This window comes from Schistocerca americana, chromosome 8 (genome assembly GCF_021461395.2).
Source record: "Schistocerca americana isolate TAMUIC-IGC-003095 chromosome 8, iqSchAmer2.1, whole genome shotgun sequence".
Lineage (NCBI taxonomy): Eukaryota > Metazoa > Arthropoda > Insecta > Orthoptera > Acrididae > Schistocerca > Schistocerca americana.
The window spans coordinates 1,024,872-1,039,706 of NC_060126.1; positions in this window are offsets into that span (position 1 = coordinate 1,024,872).

Below are 14,835 nucleotides of genomic sequence, written 5' to 3' on the forward strand. Positions count from 1 at the left end.
GCATTGTGCCTTTTGTATTTAATTCCGATGCAATTTCTGTGTTTCATCGTCAATAAGCAGGTCTAAGGGATACAGTAAACCTGAAGTGAAGCATCGGAATCTATAACTAGTGTCACAGGAATGGTTCAAAACATAGACAGTGGGTAGAGTCAGTCTAGTTGTACTTAAGTCGGCATTGTGCCTTTTGTATTTAATTCCGATGCAATTTCTAAAATTCATCTTCAATAAGAAGGTCCAAGGGATACAGTAAACCTGAAGTGAAGCTTCAGAGTCTATAACTAGTGTCACAGGAATGGTTCAAACATAGTCAGTAAGAAGAGTCAATCTTCTTGTACATAAGTCGGCATTGTGCCTTTTGTATTTAATTCATATGCAATTTCTGTGTTTCATCGTCAATAAGAAGGTCCAAGGGATATAGTAAACCTGGAGTGAAGCAAAGGAATCCATAACTGGTGTCACAGTAAAGGTTCAAAACATATACAGTAAGAAGAGTCAGTCTTCTTGTACTTAAGTGGGCATTGTGCATTTTGTATTTAATTCAGATGCAATTTCTGTGTTTCATCGTCAATAAGAAGGTCCTAGTGATACAGTAAACCTGGTGTGAAGCATCGGAATCTATAACTAGTGTCACAGTAATGGTTCAAACGTAGACAGTGGGAAGAGTCAGTCTTCTTGTACTTAAGTCGGCATTGTGCCTTTTGTATTTAATTCCGATGCAATTTCTGTGTTTCATCCTCAATAAGAAGGTCCAAGGGATACAGTAAACATGGAGTGAAGCATCGGAATCTATAACTAGTGTCACAGGAATGATTCAAAACATAGTCAGTAAGAAGAGTCAGACTTCTTGTACTAAAGTCGACATTGTGCCTTTTGTATTGAATTCCGATGCGATTTCTGTGTTTCATCGTCAATAAGAAGGTCCAAGGGATACAGTAAACCTGGAGTGAAGCATCGGAATCTATAACTAGTGTCACAGGGATGGTTCAAAACATAGACAGTAAGAAGAATCAGTATTCTTGTAGTTATGTCGGCATTGTGCCTTTTGTATTTAATTCCGATGCAATTTCTAAAATTCATCTTCAATAAGAGTGTCCAAGGGATACAGTAAACCTGAAGTGAAGCTTCAGAGTCTATAACTAGTGTCACAGGAATGGTTCAAACATAGGCAGTAAGAAGATTCAATCTTCTTGTACATAAGTCGGCATTGTGCCTTTTGTATTTAATTCATATGCAATTTCTGTGTTTCATCGTCAACAAGAAGGTCCAAGGGATACAGTAAACCTGAAGTGAAGCATCGGAATCTATAACTAGTGTCACAGGAATGGTTCAAACATAGACAGTGGGAAGAGTCAGTCTTCTTGTACTTAAGTCGGCATTGTGCCTTTTGTATTTAATTCCGATGCAATTTCTGTGTTTCATCGTCAATAAGAATGTCAGAGGGATACAGTAAACCTGAAGTGAAGCATCGGAATCTATAACTATTGTCACAGGAATGGTCAAATCATAGACAGTAGGAAGAGTCCGTCTTCTTGTACTTAAGTCGGCATTGTGCCTTTTCTATTTAATTCCTATGCAATTTCTATATTTCATCGTCAATAAGAAGGTCCAAGGGATATAGTAAACCTGGAGTGAAGCATCGGAATCTATAACTAGTGTCACATGAATGGTTCAAAGCATAGTCAGAAAGAAGAGTCAGTGTTTCTTGTACATAAGCCGGCATTGTGCATTTCGTATTTAATTCCGATGCAATTTCTGTGCTTCATCGTCAACAAGAAGGTCCAAGGGATACAGTAAACCTGGAGTGAAGCATCGGAAGCTGTAACTAGTGTCACAGGAATGGTTCATAACATCGACAGTAAGAAGAGACAGTCTTCTTGTATTTAATTCGGCATTGGGCCAATAGTTTTTTAATACCGATGCAATTTCTGTGTTTCATCGTCAATAAGAAGGTCAGAGGGATACAGTAAATGTGAAGTGAAGCATCGGAATCTAAAACTCGTGTCACAGGAATGGTTCAAATCATAGTCAATAAGAAGAGTCAGTCTTCTTGTACTTAAGTCGGCATTGTGCATTTTGTATTTCATTCCGATGCAATTTCCGTGTTTCATCGTCAATAAGAAGGTCTAAGGGATACAGTAAACCTGAAGTGAAGCATCAGAGTCTATAACTAGTGTCACAGGAATGGTTCAAAACATAGTCAGTAAGAAGAGTCAGTCTTCTTGTACTATAGTCGGCATTGTGCCTTTTGTATTTAAGTCCGATGCAATTTTTGTGTTTCATCGTCATTAATAAGGTCCAAGGGATATAGTAAACCGGGAGTGAAGCATCGGAATCTATAACTAGTGTCACAGAAATGGTTCAAAACATAGACAGTGGGAAGAGTCTGTCTTCTTGTACTTAAGTCGGCATTGTGCCTTTTGTATTTAATTCCGATGCAATTTCTGTGTTTCATCGTCAATAAGAAGGTCTAAGGGATACAGTAAACCTGGGGTGAAGCATCGGAAGCTGTAACTAGTGTCACAGGAATGGTTCAAAACATCGACAATAAGAGGAGACAGTCTTCTTGTATTTAATTCGGCAATGTGCCAATAGTTTTTTAATACCGATGCAATGTCTGTGTTTCATCGTCAATAAGAAGGTGAGAGGGATACAGTAAATCTGAAGTGAAGCATCGGAATCTAAAACTCGTGTCACAGGAATGGTTCAAAAGATAGTCAGTAAGAAGAGTCAGTCTTCTTGTACTATAGTCGGCATTGTGCCTTTTGTATTTAATTCCGATGCAATTTCTGTGTTTCATCGTCAATAAGCAGGTCTAAGGGATACAGTAAACCTGAAGTGAAGCATCGGAATCTATAACTAGTGTCACAGGAATGGTTCAAAACATAGACAGTGGGTAGAGTCAGTCTACTTGTACTTAAGTCGGCATTGTGCCTTTTGTATTTAATTCCGATGCAATTTCTAAAATTCATCTTCAATAAGAAGGTCCAAGGGATACAGTAAACCTGAAGTGAAGCTTCAGAGTCTATAACTAGTGTCACAGGAATGGTTCAAACATAGTCAGTAAGAAGAGTCAATCTTCTTGTACATAAGTCGGCATTGTGCCTTTTGTATTTAATTCATATGCAATTTCTGTGTTTCATCGTCAATAAGAAGGTCCAAGGGATACAGTAAACCTGAAGTGAAGCATCGGAATCTATAACTAGTGCAACAGGAATAGTTCAAAACATAGACAGTGGGAAGAGTCAGTCTTCTTGTACTTAAGTCGGCATTGTGCATTTTGTATTTAATTCCGATGCAAGTTCTGTGTTTCATCGTCAATAAGGAGGTCTAAGGGATACAGTAAACCTGGAGTGAAGCATCGGAAACCGTAACTAGTGTCACAGGAATGGTTCGAAACATCGACAGTAAGAAGAGACAGTCTTCTTGTATTTAATTCGGCATTGTGCCAATAGTTTTTTAATACCGATGCAATTTCTGTGTTTCATCGTCAATAAGAAGGTCAGAGGGATACAGTAAATCTGAAGTGAAGCATCGGAATCTAAAACTCGTGTCACAGGAATGGTTCAAAACATAGTCAATAAGAAGAGTCAGTCTTCTTGTACTTAAGTCGGCATTGTGCATTTTGTATTTAATTCCGATGCAATTTCCGTGTTTCATCGTCAATAAGAAGGTCTAAGGGATACAGTAAACCTGAAGTGAAGCATCAGAGTCCATAACTAGTGTCACAGGAATGCTTCAAAACATAGTCAGTAAGAAGAGTCAGTCTTCTTGTACTATAGTCGGCATTGTGCCTTTTGTATTTAATTCCGATGCAATTTCTGTGTTTCATCGTCAATAAGAAGGTCCAAGGGATACAGTAAACCCGAAGTGAAGCACCGGAATCTATAGCTAGTGTCACATGAATGGTTCAAAACATAGTCAGTAAGAAGAGTCAGTCTTCTTGTACTTCAGTCGCCATTGTGCCTTTTGTATTTCATTCCGATGCAATTTCTGTGTTTCATCGTCAATAAGAAGGTCCAAGGGATATAGTAAACCTGGAGTGAAGCAAAGGAATCCATAACTGGTGTCACAGTAAAGGTTCAAAACATATACAGTAAGAAGAGTCAGTCTTCTTGTACTTAAGTGGGCATTGTGCATTTTGTATTTAATTCAGATGCAATTTCTGTGTTTCATCGTCAATAAGAAGGTCCTAGTGATACAGTAAACCTGGTGTGAAGCAACGGAATCTATAACTAGTGTCACAGTAATGGTTCAAACATAGACAGTGGGAAGAGTCAGTCTTCTTGTACTTAAGTCGGCATTGTGCCTTTTGTATTTAATTCCGATGCAATTTCTGTGTTTCATCCTCAATAAGAAGGTCCAAGGGATACAGTAAACATGGAGTGAAGCATCGGAATCTATAACTAGTGTCACAGGAATGATTCAAAACATAGTCAGTAAGAAGAGTCAGACTTCTTGTACTAAAGTCGACATTGTGCCTTTTGTATTGAATTCCGATGCAATTTCTGTGTTTCATCGTCAATAAGAAGGTCCAAGGGATACAGTAAACCTGGAGTGAAGCATCGGAATCTATAACTAGTGTCACAGGGATGGTTCAAAACATAGACAGTAAGAAGAATCAGTATTCTTGTAGTTATGTCGGCATTGTGCCTTTTGTATTTAATTCCGATGCAATTTCTAAAATTCATCTTCAATAAGAAGGTCCAAGGGATACAGTAAACCTGAAGTGAAGCTTCAGAGTCTATAACTAGTGTCACAGGAATGGTTCAAACATAGGCAGTAAGAAGATTCAATCTTCTTGTACATAAGTCGGCATTGTGCCTTTTGTATTTAATTCATATGCAATTTCTGTGTTTCATCGTCAACAAGAAGGTCCAAGGGATACAGTAAACCTGAAGTGAAGCATCGGAATCTATAACTAGTGTCACAGGAATGGTTCAAACATAGACAGTGGGAAGAGTCAGTCTTCTTGTACTTAAGTCGGCATTGTGCCTTTTGTATTTAATTCCGATGCAATTTCTGTGTTTCATCGTCAATAAGAATGTCAGAGGGATACAGTAAACCTGAAGTGAAGCATCGGAATCTATAACTATTGTCACAGGAATGGTCAAATCATAGACAGTAGGAAGAGTCCGTCTTCTTGTACTTAAGTCGGCATTGTGCCTTTTCTATTTAATTCCTATGCAATTTCTATATTTCATCGTCAATAAGAAGGTCCAAGGGATATAGTAAACCTGGAGTGAAGCATCGGAATCTATAACTAGTGTCACATGAATGGTTCAAAGCATAGTCAGAAAGAAGAGTCAGTGTTTCTTGTACATAAGCCGGCATTGTGCATTTCGTATTTAATTCCGATGCAATTTCTGTGTTTCATCGTCAACAAGAAGGTCCAAGGGATACAGTAAACCTGGAGTGAAGCATCGGAAGCTGTAACTAGTGTCACAGGAATGGTTCAAAACATCGACAGTAAGAAGAGACAGTCTTCTTGTATTTAATTCGGCATTGGGCCAATAGTTTTTTAATACCGATGCAATTTCTGTGTTTCATCGTCAATAAGAAGGTCAGATGGATACAGTAAATGTGAAGTGAAGCATCGGAATCTAAAACTCGTGTCACAGGAATGGTTCAAATCATAGTCAATAAGAAGAGTCAGTCTTCTTGTACTTAAGTCGGCATTGTGCATTTTGTATTTCATTCCGATGCAATTTCCGTGTTTCATCGTCAATAAGAAGGTCTAAGGGATACAGTAAACCTGAAGTGAAGCATCAGAGTCTATAACTAGTGTCACAGGAATGGTTCAAAACATAGTCAGTAAGAAGAGTCAGTCTTCTTGTACTATAGTCGGCATTGTGCCTTTTGTATTTAAGTCCGATGCAATTTTTGTGTTTCATCGTCATTAATAAGGTCCAAGGGATATAGTAAACCGGGAGTGAAGCATCGGAATCTATAACTAGTGTCACAGAAATGGTTCAAAACATAGACAGTGGGAAGAGTCAGTCTTCTTGTACTTAAGTCGGCATTGTGCCTTTTGTATTTAATTCCGATGCAATTTCTGTGTTTCATCGTCAATAAGAAGGTCTAAGGGATACAGTAAACCTGGAGTGAAGCGTCGGTAGCTGTAACTAGTGTCACAGGAATGGTTCAAAACATCGACAGTAAGAAGAGACAGTCTTCTTGTATTTAATTCGGCATTGTGCCTATAGTTGTTTAATACCGAAGCAATTTCTGTGTTTCATCGTCAATAAGAAGGTCAGAGGGATACAGTAAATCTGAAGTGAAGCATCGGAATCTAAAACTCGTGTCACAGGAATGGTTCAAAACATAGTCAATAAGAAGAGTCAGTCTTCTTGTACTTAAGTCGGCATTGTGCATTTTGTATTTAATTCCGATGCAATTTCCGTGTTTCATCGTCAATAAGAAGGTCTAAGGGATACAGTAAACCTGAAGTGAAGCATCGGAATCTATAACTAGTGTCACAGGAATGGTTCAAAACATAGACGGTGGGAAGAGTCAGTCTTCTTGTACTTAAGTCGGCATTGTGCCTTTTGTATTTAATTCCGATGCATATTCTGTGTTTCATCGTCAATAAGAAGGTCCAAGGGATACAGTAAACCCGAAGTGAAGCACCGGAATCTATAGCTAGTGTCACATGAATGGTTCAAATCATAGTCAGTAAGAAGAGTCAGTCTTCTTGTACTTCAGTCGCCATTGTGCCTTTTGTATTTCATTCCGATGCAATTTCTGTGTTTCATCGTCAATAAGAAGGTCCAAGGGATACAGCAAACCTGGAGTCAAGCATCGGAATCTATAACAAGTGTCACATGAATGGTTCAAACCATAGACAGTAAGAAGAGTCAGTCTTCGTGTACTTAATCCGGCATTGTGCTTTTTGTGTTTAATTCCGATGCAATTTCTGTGTTTCATCGTCAATAAGAAGGTCAGAGGGATACAGTAAACCTGAAGTGAAGCATCCGAATCTATAACTGGTGTCACAGGAATGGTTCAAAACATAGTCAGTAAGAAGAGTCAGTATTCTTGTACTTAAGTCGGCATTGTGCCTTTTGTATATAATTCCGATGCAATTTCTGTGTTTCATCGTCAATAAGAAGGTCCAAGGGATACAGTATACCTGGAGTGAAGCATCGGAATCTATAACTAGTGACACAGGGATGGTTCTTAACATAGACAGTAAGAAGAGTCAGTATTCTTGTACTTAAGTCGGCATTGTGCCTTTTGTATTTAATTCCGAAGCTATTTCTGTGTTTCATCGTCAATAAGAAGGTCCAAGGGATACAGTAAACCTGGTGTGAAGCATCGGAATCTATAACTAGTGTCACAGTAATGGTTCAAAGCATAGTCAGTAAGAAGAGTCAGTCTTCTTGTACTTAAGTCGGCATTGTGCATTTTGTATTTAATTCCGATGCAATTTCTGTTTTTCATCGTCAATATGACGGTCCAAGGGATACAGTAAACCTGGAGTGAAGCATCGGAATCTATAACTAGTGTCACAGGAATGGTTCAAACATAGGCAGTAAGAAGATTCAATCTTCTTGTACATAAGTCGGCATTGTGCCTTTTGTATTTAATTCATATGCAATTTCTGTGTTTCATCGTCAACAAGAAGGTCCAAGGGATACAGTAAACCTGAAGTGAAGCATCGGAATCTATAACTAGTGTCACAGGAATGGTTCAAACATAGACAGTGGGAAGAGTCAGTCTTCTTGTACTTAAGTCGGCATTGTGCCTTTTGTATTTAATTCCGATGCAATTTCTGTGTTTCATCGTCAATAAGAATGTCAGAGGGATACAGTAAACCTGAAGTGAAGCATCGGAATCTATAACTATTGTCACAGGAATGGTCAAATCATAGACAGTAGGAAGAGTCCGTCTTCTTGTACTTAAGTCGGCATTGTGCCTTTTCTATTTAATTCCTATGCAATTTCTATATTTCATCGTCAATAAGAAGGTCCAAGGGATATAGTAAACCTGGAGTGAAGCATCGGAATCTATAACTAGTGTCACATGAATGGTTCAAAGCATAGTCAGAAAGAAGAGTCAGTGTTTCTTGTACATAAGCCGGCATTGTGCATTTCGTATTTAATTCCGATGCAATTTCTGTGTTTCATCGTCAACAAGAAGGTCCAAGGGATACAGTAAACCTGGAGTGAAGCATCGGAAGCTGTAACTAGTGTCACAGGAATGGTTCAAAACATCGACAGTAAGAAGAGACAGTCTTCTTGTATTTAATTCGGCATTGGGCCAATAGTTTTTTAATACCGATGCAATTTCTGTGTTTCATCGTCAATAAGAAGGTCAGATGGATACAGTAAATGTGAAGTGAAGCATCGGAATCTAAAACTCGTGTCACAGGAATGGTTCAAATCATAGTCAATAAGAAGAGTCAGTCTTCTTGTACTTAAGTCGGCATTGTGCATTTTGTATTTCATTCCGATGCAATTTCCGTGTTTCATCGTCAATAAGAAGGTCTAAGGGATACAGTAAACCTGAAGTGAAGCATCAGAGTCTATAACTAGTGTCACAGGAATGGTTCAAAACATAGTCAGTAAGAAGAGTCAGTCTTCTTGTACTATAGTCGGCATTGTGCCTTTTGTATTTAAGTCCGATGCAATTTTTGTGTTTCATCGTCATTAATAAGGTCCAAGGGATATAGTAAACCGGGAGTGAAGCATCGGAATCTATAACTAGTGTCACAGAAATGGTTCAAAACATAGACAGTGGGAAGAGTCAGTCTTCTTGTACTTAAGTCGGCATTGTGCCTTTTGTATTTAATTCCGATGCAATTTCTGTGTTTCATCGTCAATAAGAAGGTCTAAGGGATACAGTAAACCTGGAGTGAAGCGTCGGTAGCTGTAACTAGTGTCACAGGAATGGTTCAAAACATCGACAGTAAGAAGAGACAGTCTTCTTGTATTTAATTCGGCATTGTGCCTATAGTTGTTTAATACCGAAGCAATTTCTGTGTTTCATCGTCAATAAGAAGGTCAGAGGGATACAGTAAATCTGAAGTGAAGCATCGGAATCTAAAACTCGTGTCACAGGAATGGTTCAAAACATAGTCAATAAGAAGAGTCAGTCTTCTTGTACTTAAGTCGGCATTGTGCATTTTGTATTTAATTCCGATGCAATTTCCGTGTTTCATCGTCAATAAGAAGGTCTAAGGGATACAGTAAACCTGAAGTGAAGCATCGGAATCTATAACTAGTGTCACAGGAATGGTTCAAAACATAGACGGTGGGAAGAGTCAGTCTTCTTGTACTTAAGTCGGCATTGTGCCTTTTGTATTTAATTCCGATGCATATTCTGTGTTTCATCGTCAATAAGAAGGTCCAAGGGATACAGTAAACCCGAAGTGAAGCACCGGAATCTATAGCTAGTGTCACATGAATGGTTCAAATCATAGTCAGTAAGAAGAGTCAGTCTTCTTGTACTTCAGTCGCCATTGTGCCTTTTGTATTTCATTCCGATGCAATTTCTGTGTTTCATCGTCAATAAGAAGGTCCAAGGGATACAGCAAACCTGGAGTCAAGCATCGGAATCTATAACAAGTGTCACATGAATGGTTCAAACCATAGACAGTAAGAAGAGTCAGTCTTCGTGTACTTAATCCGGCATTGTGCTTTTTGTGTTTAATTCCGATGCAATTTCTGTGTTTCATCGTCAATAAGAAGGTCAGAGGGATACAGTAAACCTGAAGTGAAGCATCCGAATCTATAACTGGTGTCACAGGAATGGTTCAAAACATAGTCAGTAAGAAGAGTCAGTATTCTTGTACTTAAGTCGGCATTGTGCCTTTTGTATATAATTCCGATGCAATTTCTGTGTTTCATCGTCAATAAGAAGGTCCAAGGGATACAGTATACCTGGAGTGAAGCATCGGAATCTATAACTAGTGACACAGGGATGGTTCTTAACATAGACAGTAAGAAGAGTCAGTATTCTTGTACTTAAGTCGGCATTGTGCCTTTTGTATTTAATTCCGAAGCTATTTCTGTGTTTCATCGTCAATAAGAAGGTCCAAGGGATACAGTAAACCTGGTGTGAAGCATCGGAATCTATAACTAGTGTCACAGTAATGGTTCAAAGCATAGTCAGTAAGAAGAGTCAGTCTTCTTGTACTTAAGTCGGCATTGTGCATTTTGTATTTAATTCCGATGCAATTTCTGTTTTTCATCGTCAATATGACGGTCCAAGGGATACAGTAAACCTGGAGTGAAGCATCGGAATCTATAACTAGTGTCACAGGAATGAATCAAAACATTGTCAGTAAGAAGAGTCAGTCTTCTTGTACTAATGTCGGCATTGCGCCTTTTGTATTTAATTCCGATGCAATTTCTGTGTTTCATCGTCAATAAGATGGTCCAAGGGATATAGTAAAATTGGAGTGAAGCAAAGGAATCTATAACTAGTGTCACAGTAAAGGTTCAAAACATAGACAGTAAGAAGAGTCAGTCTTCTTGTACTTAAGTCGGCATTGTGTCTTTTGTATTTAATTACGATGCAATTTCTGTGTTTCATCGTCAATAAGAATGTCAGAGGGATACAGTAAACCTGAAGTGAAGCATCGGAATCTATAACCAGTGTCACAGGAATGGTTCAAAACATAGACAGTGGGAAGAGTCAGTCTTCTTGTACTTTAGACGGCATTGTGCCTTTTGTATTTAATTCCGATGCAATTTCTGTGTTTAATCGTCAATAAGAATGTCAGAGGGATACAGCAAACCTGAAATGAAGCATCGGAATCTATAACTAGTGTCACATGAATGGTTCAAAACATAGTCAGTAAGAAGAGTCAGACTTCATGTACTTAAGTCGGCATTGTGCCTTTTGTATTTAATTCCGATGCAATTTCTGTGTTTCATTGTCAATAAGGAGGTCCAAGGGATACAGTAAACCTGCAGTGAAGCATCGGAATCCATAACTAGTGTCACAGGAATGGTTCAAAACATAGTCAGTATGAAGAGTCAGTCTTCTTGTACTTAAGTTGGCATTGTGAATTTTGTATTTAATTCCGATGCAATTTTTGTGTTTCATCCTCAATAAGAAGGTCCAAGGGATACAGTAAACCTGGACTGAAGCATCGGAATCTATAAGTAGTGTCACATGAATGGTTCAAAACATATACATTGAGAAGAGTCAGTCTTCTTGTACTTAATTTGGCATTGTGCCTTTTGTATTTAATTCCGATGCAATTTCTGTGTTTCATCGTCAATAAGAAGGTCAGAGGGATTCAGTAAACCTGAAGTGAAGCATCGGAATCTAGAACTAGTGTCACAGGAATGGTTTAAAACATTGTCAGTAAGAAGAGTGAGTCTTCTTGCACTTAAGTCGGCATTGTGCCTATTGCATTTAATTCCGATGCAATTTCTGTGTTTCATCGTCAATAAGGAGATCCAAGGGATACTGCAAACCTGGAGTGAAGCATCGGAATCTATAAATAGTGTCACAGGAATGGTTCAAAACATAGTCAGTAAGAAGAGTCAGTCTTCTTGTACTTAAGTCGGCATTGTAGCTTTTGTATTTAATTCCGATGCAATTTTTGTGTTTCATCGTCATTAATAAGGTCCAAGGGATACAGTAAACCGGGAGTGAAGCATCGGAATCTATAACTAGTGTCACAGAAATGATTCAAAGCATATTCAGTATGAAGAGTCAGTCTTCTTGTACTTAAGTCGGCATTGTGCCTTTTGTATTTAATTCCGATGTAATTTCTGTGTTTCATCGTCAATAGGAAGGTCCAAGGGATACAGTAAACATAGAGTGAAGCATCGGAATCTATAACTAGTGTCACAGGAATGAACAAAACGTAGTCAGTAAGAAGAGTCAGCCTTCTTGTACTAAACTCGGCATTGTGCCTTTTGTATTTAATTCCGATGCAATTTCTGTATTTCATCGTCAATAAGAAGGTCCAAGGGATACAGTTAACCTGAAGTGAAGCACCGGAATCTATAACTAGTGTCACATGAGTGGTTCAAAACATAGTCAGTAAGAAGAGTCAGTCTTCTTGTACTTAAGTCGCCATTGTGCCTTTTGTATTTAATTCCGATGCAATTTCTGTGTTTCATCGTCAATAAGAAGGTCCAAGGGATACAGTATACCTGGAGTGAAGCATCGGAATCTATAACTAGTGACACAGGGATGGTTCTTAACATAGACAGTAAGAAGAGTCAGTATTCTTGTACTTAAGTCGGGATTGTGCCTCTTGTATTTAATTCCGAAGCTATTTCTGTGTTTCATCGTCAATAAGAAGGTCCAAGGGATACAGTAAACCTGAAGTGAAGCACCGGAATCTATAACTAGTGTCACAGGAATGGTTCAAAACATAGTCAGTAAGACGAGTCAGTCTTCTTGTACTTAAGTCGGCATTGTGCCTTTTGCATTTAATTCCGATGCAATATCTGTGTTGCATCTTCAATAAATAGGTCCAAGTGATACAGTAAACCTGGTGTGATGCATCGGAATCTATAACTAGTGTCACATTAATGGTTCAAAACATAGTCAGTAAGAAGAGTCAGTCTTCTTGTACTTAAGTCGGCATTGTGCATTTTGTATTTAATTCCGATGCAATTTCTGTTTTTCATCGTCAATAAGACGGTCCAAGGGATACAGTAAACCTGGAGTGAAGCATCGGAATCTATAACTAGTGTCACAGGAATGAATCAAAACATTCTCAGTAAGAAGAGTCAGTCTTCTTGTACTAAAGTCGGCATTGCGCCTTTTGTATTTAATTCCGATGCAATTTCTGTGTTTCATCGTCAATAAGAAGGTCCAAGGGATATAGTAAACCTGGAGTGAAGCAAAGGAATCTATAACTAGTGTCACAGTAAAGGTTCAAATCATAGACAGTAAGAAGAGTCAGTCTTCTTGTACTTAAGTCGGCATTGTGTCTTTTGTGTTTAATTACGATGCAATTTCTGTGTTTCATCGTCAATAAGAATGTCAGAGGGATACAGTAAACCTGAAGTGAAGCATCGGAATCTATAACTAGTGTCACAGGGATGGGACAAAACATAGACAGTGGGAAGAGTCAGTCTTCTTGTACTTTAGACGGCATTGTGCCTTTTGTATTTAATTCCGATGCAATTTCTGTGTTTAATCGTCAATAAGAATGTCAGAGGGATACAGCAAACCTGAAGTGAAGCATCGGAATCTATAACTAGTGTCACATGAATGGTTCAAAACATAGTCAGTAAGAAGAGTCAGACTTTATGTACTAAAGTCGGCATTGTGCCTTTTGTATATAATTCCGATGCAATTTCTGTGTTTCATGGTTAATAAGAAGGTCCAAGGGATACAGTATACCTGGGGTGAAGCATCGGAATCTATAACTAGTGTCACAGGGATGGTTCAAATCATAGACAGTAAGAAGAATCAGTATTATTGTACTTATGTCGGCATTGTGCCTTTTGAATTTAATTCCGATGCAATTTCTAAGTTTCATCTTCAATAAGAAGGTCCAAAGGATACAGTAAACCTGAAGTGTAGCTTCAGAGTCTATAACTAGTGTCACAGGAATGGTTCAAACATAGTCAGTAAGAAGAGTCAATCTTCTTGTACATTAGTCGGCATTGTGCCTTTTGTATTTCATTCCGATGCAATTTCTGTGTTTCATCTTCAATAAGAAGGTCCAAGTGATACAGTAAACCTGAAGTGAAGCATCAGAGTCTATAACTAGTGTCACAGGAATGGTTCAAAACACAGTCAGTAAGAAGAGTCAATCTTCTTGTACATAAGTCGGCATTGTGCTTTTGTATTTAATTCCGATGCAATTTCTGTGTTTCATCGTCAATAAGAAGGTCCAAGGGATACAGTGAACCTGAAGTGAAGCATCAGAATCTATAACTAGTGTCACAGGAATGGTTCAAAACATAGTCAGTGGGATGAGTCAGTCTTCTTGTACTTAAGTGGGCATTGTGCCTTTTGTATTTAATTCCGATGCAATTTCTGTATTTCATCGTCAATAAGAATGTCAGAGGGATACAGTAAACCTGAAGTGAAGCATCGGAATCTATAACTAGTGTCACAGCAATGGTTCAAAACATAGACAGTAGGAAGAGTCAGTCTTCTTGTACTTAAGTCGGCATTGTGCGTTTTCTATTTAATTCCTATGCAATTTCTGTGTTTCATCGTCAATAAGAAGGTCCAAGGGATATAGTAAACCTGGAGTGAAGCATCGGAATCTATAACTAGTGTCACATGAATGGTTCAAAGCATAGTCGGTATGAAGAATCAGTCTTCTTGTACTTAAGTCGGCATTGTTCCTTTTGTATTTAATTACGATGCAATGTCTGTGTTTCATTGTCAATAAGGAGGTCCAAGGAATACAGTAAACCTGGAGTGAAGCATCGGAGTCCATAACTAGTGTCACAGGAATGGTCCAAATCATAGTCAGTAAGTAGAGTCAGTCTTCTTGTACTTAAGTCGGCATTGTGCCTTTTGTATTTAATTCCGACGCAATTTTTATGTTTCATCCTCAATAAGAAGGTCCAAGGGATACAGTAAACCTGAAGTGAAGCATCAGAATCTATAACTAGTGTCACGGGATTGGTTCAAAACATAGTCAGTAAGAAGAGTCAGTCTTCTTGTGCTTAAGTCGGCATTGTGCCTTTTGTATTTAATTCCGATGCAATTTCTGTGTTTCATCGTCAATAAGAAGGTCCAAATGATACAGTAAACCTGGAGGGAAGCATCGGAATTTATAACTAGTGTCACATGAATGGTTAAAAACATAGACATTAAGAAGAATCAGTCTTCTTGTACTTAATCTGGCATTGTGCCTTTTGTAATTAATTCCGATGCAATTTCTGTGTTTCATCG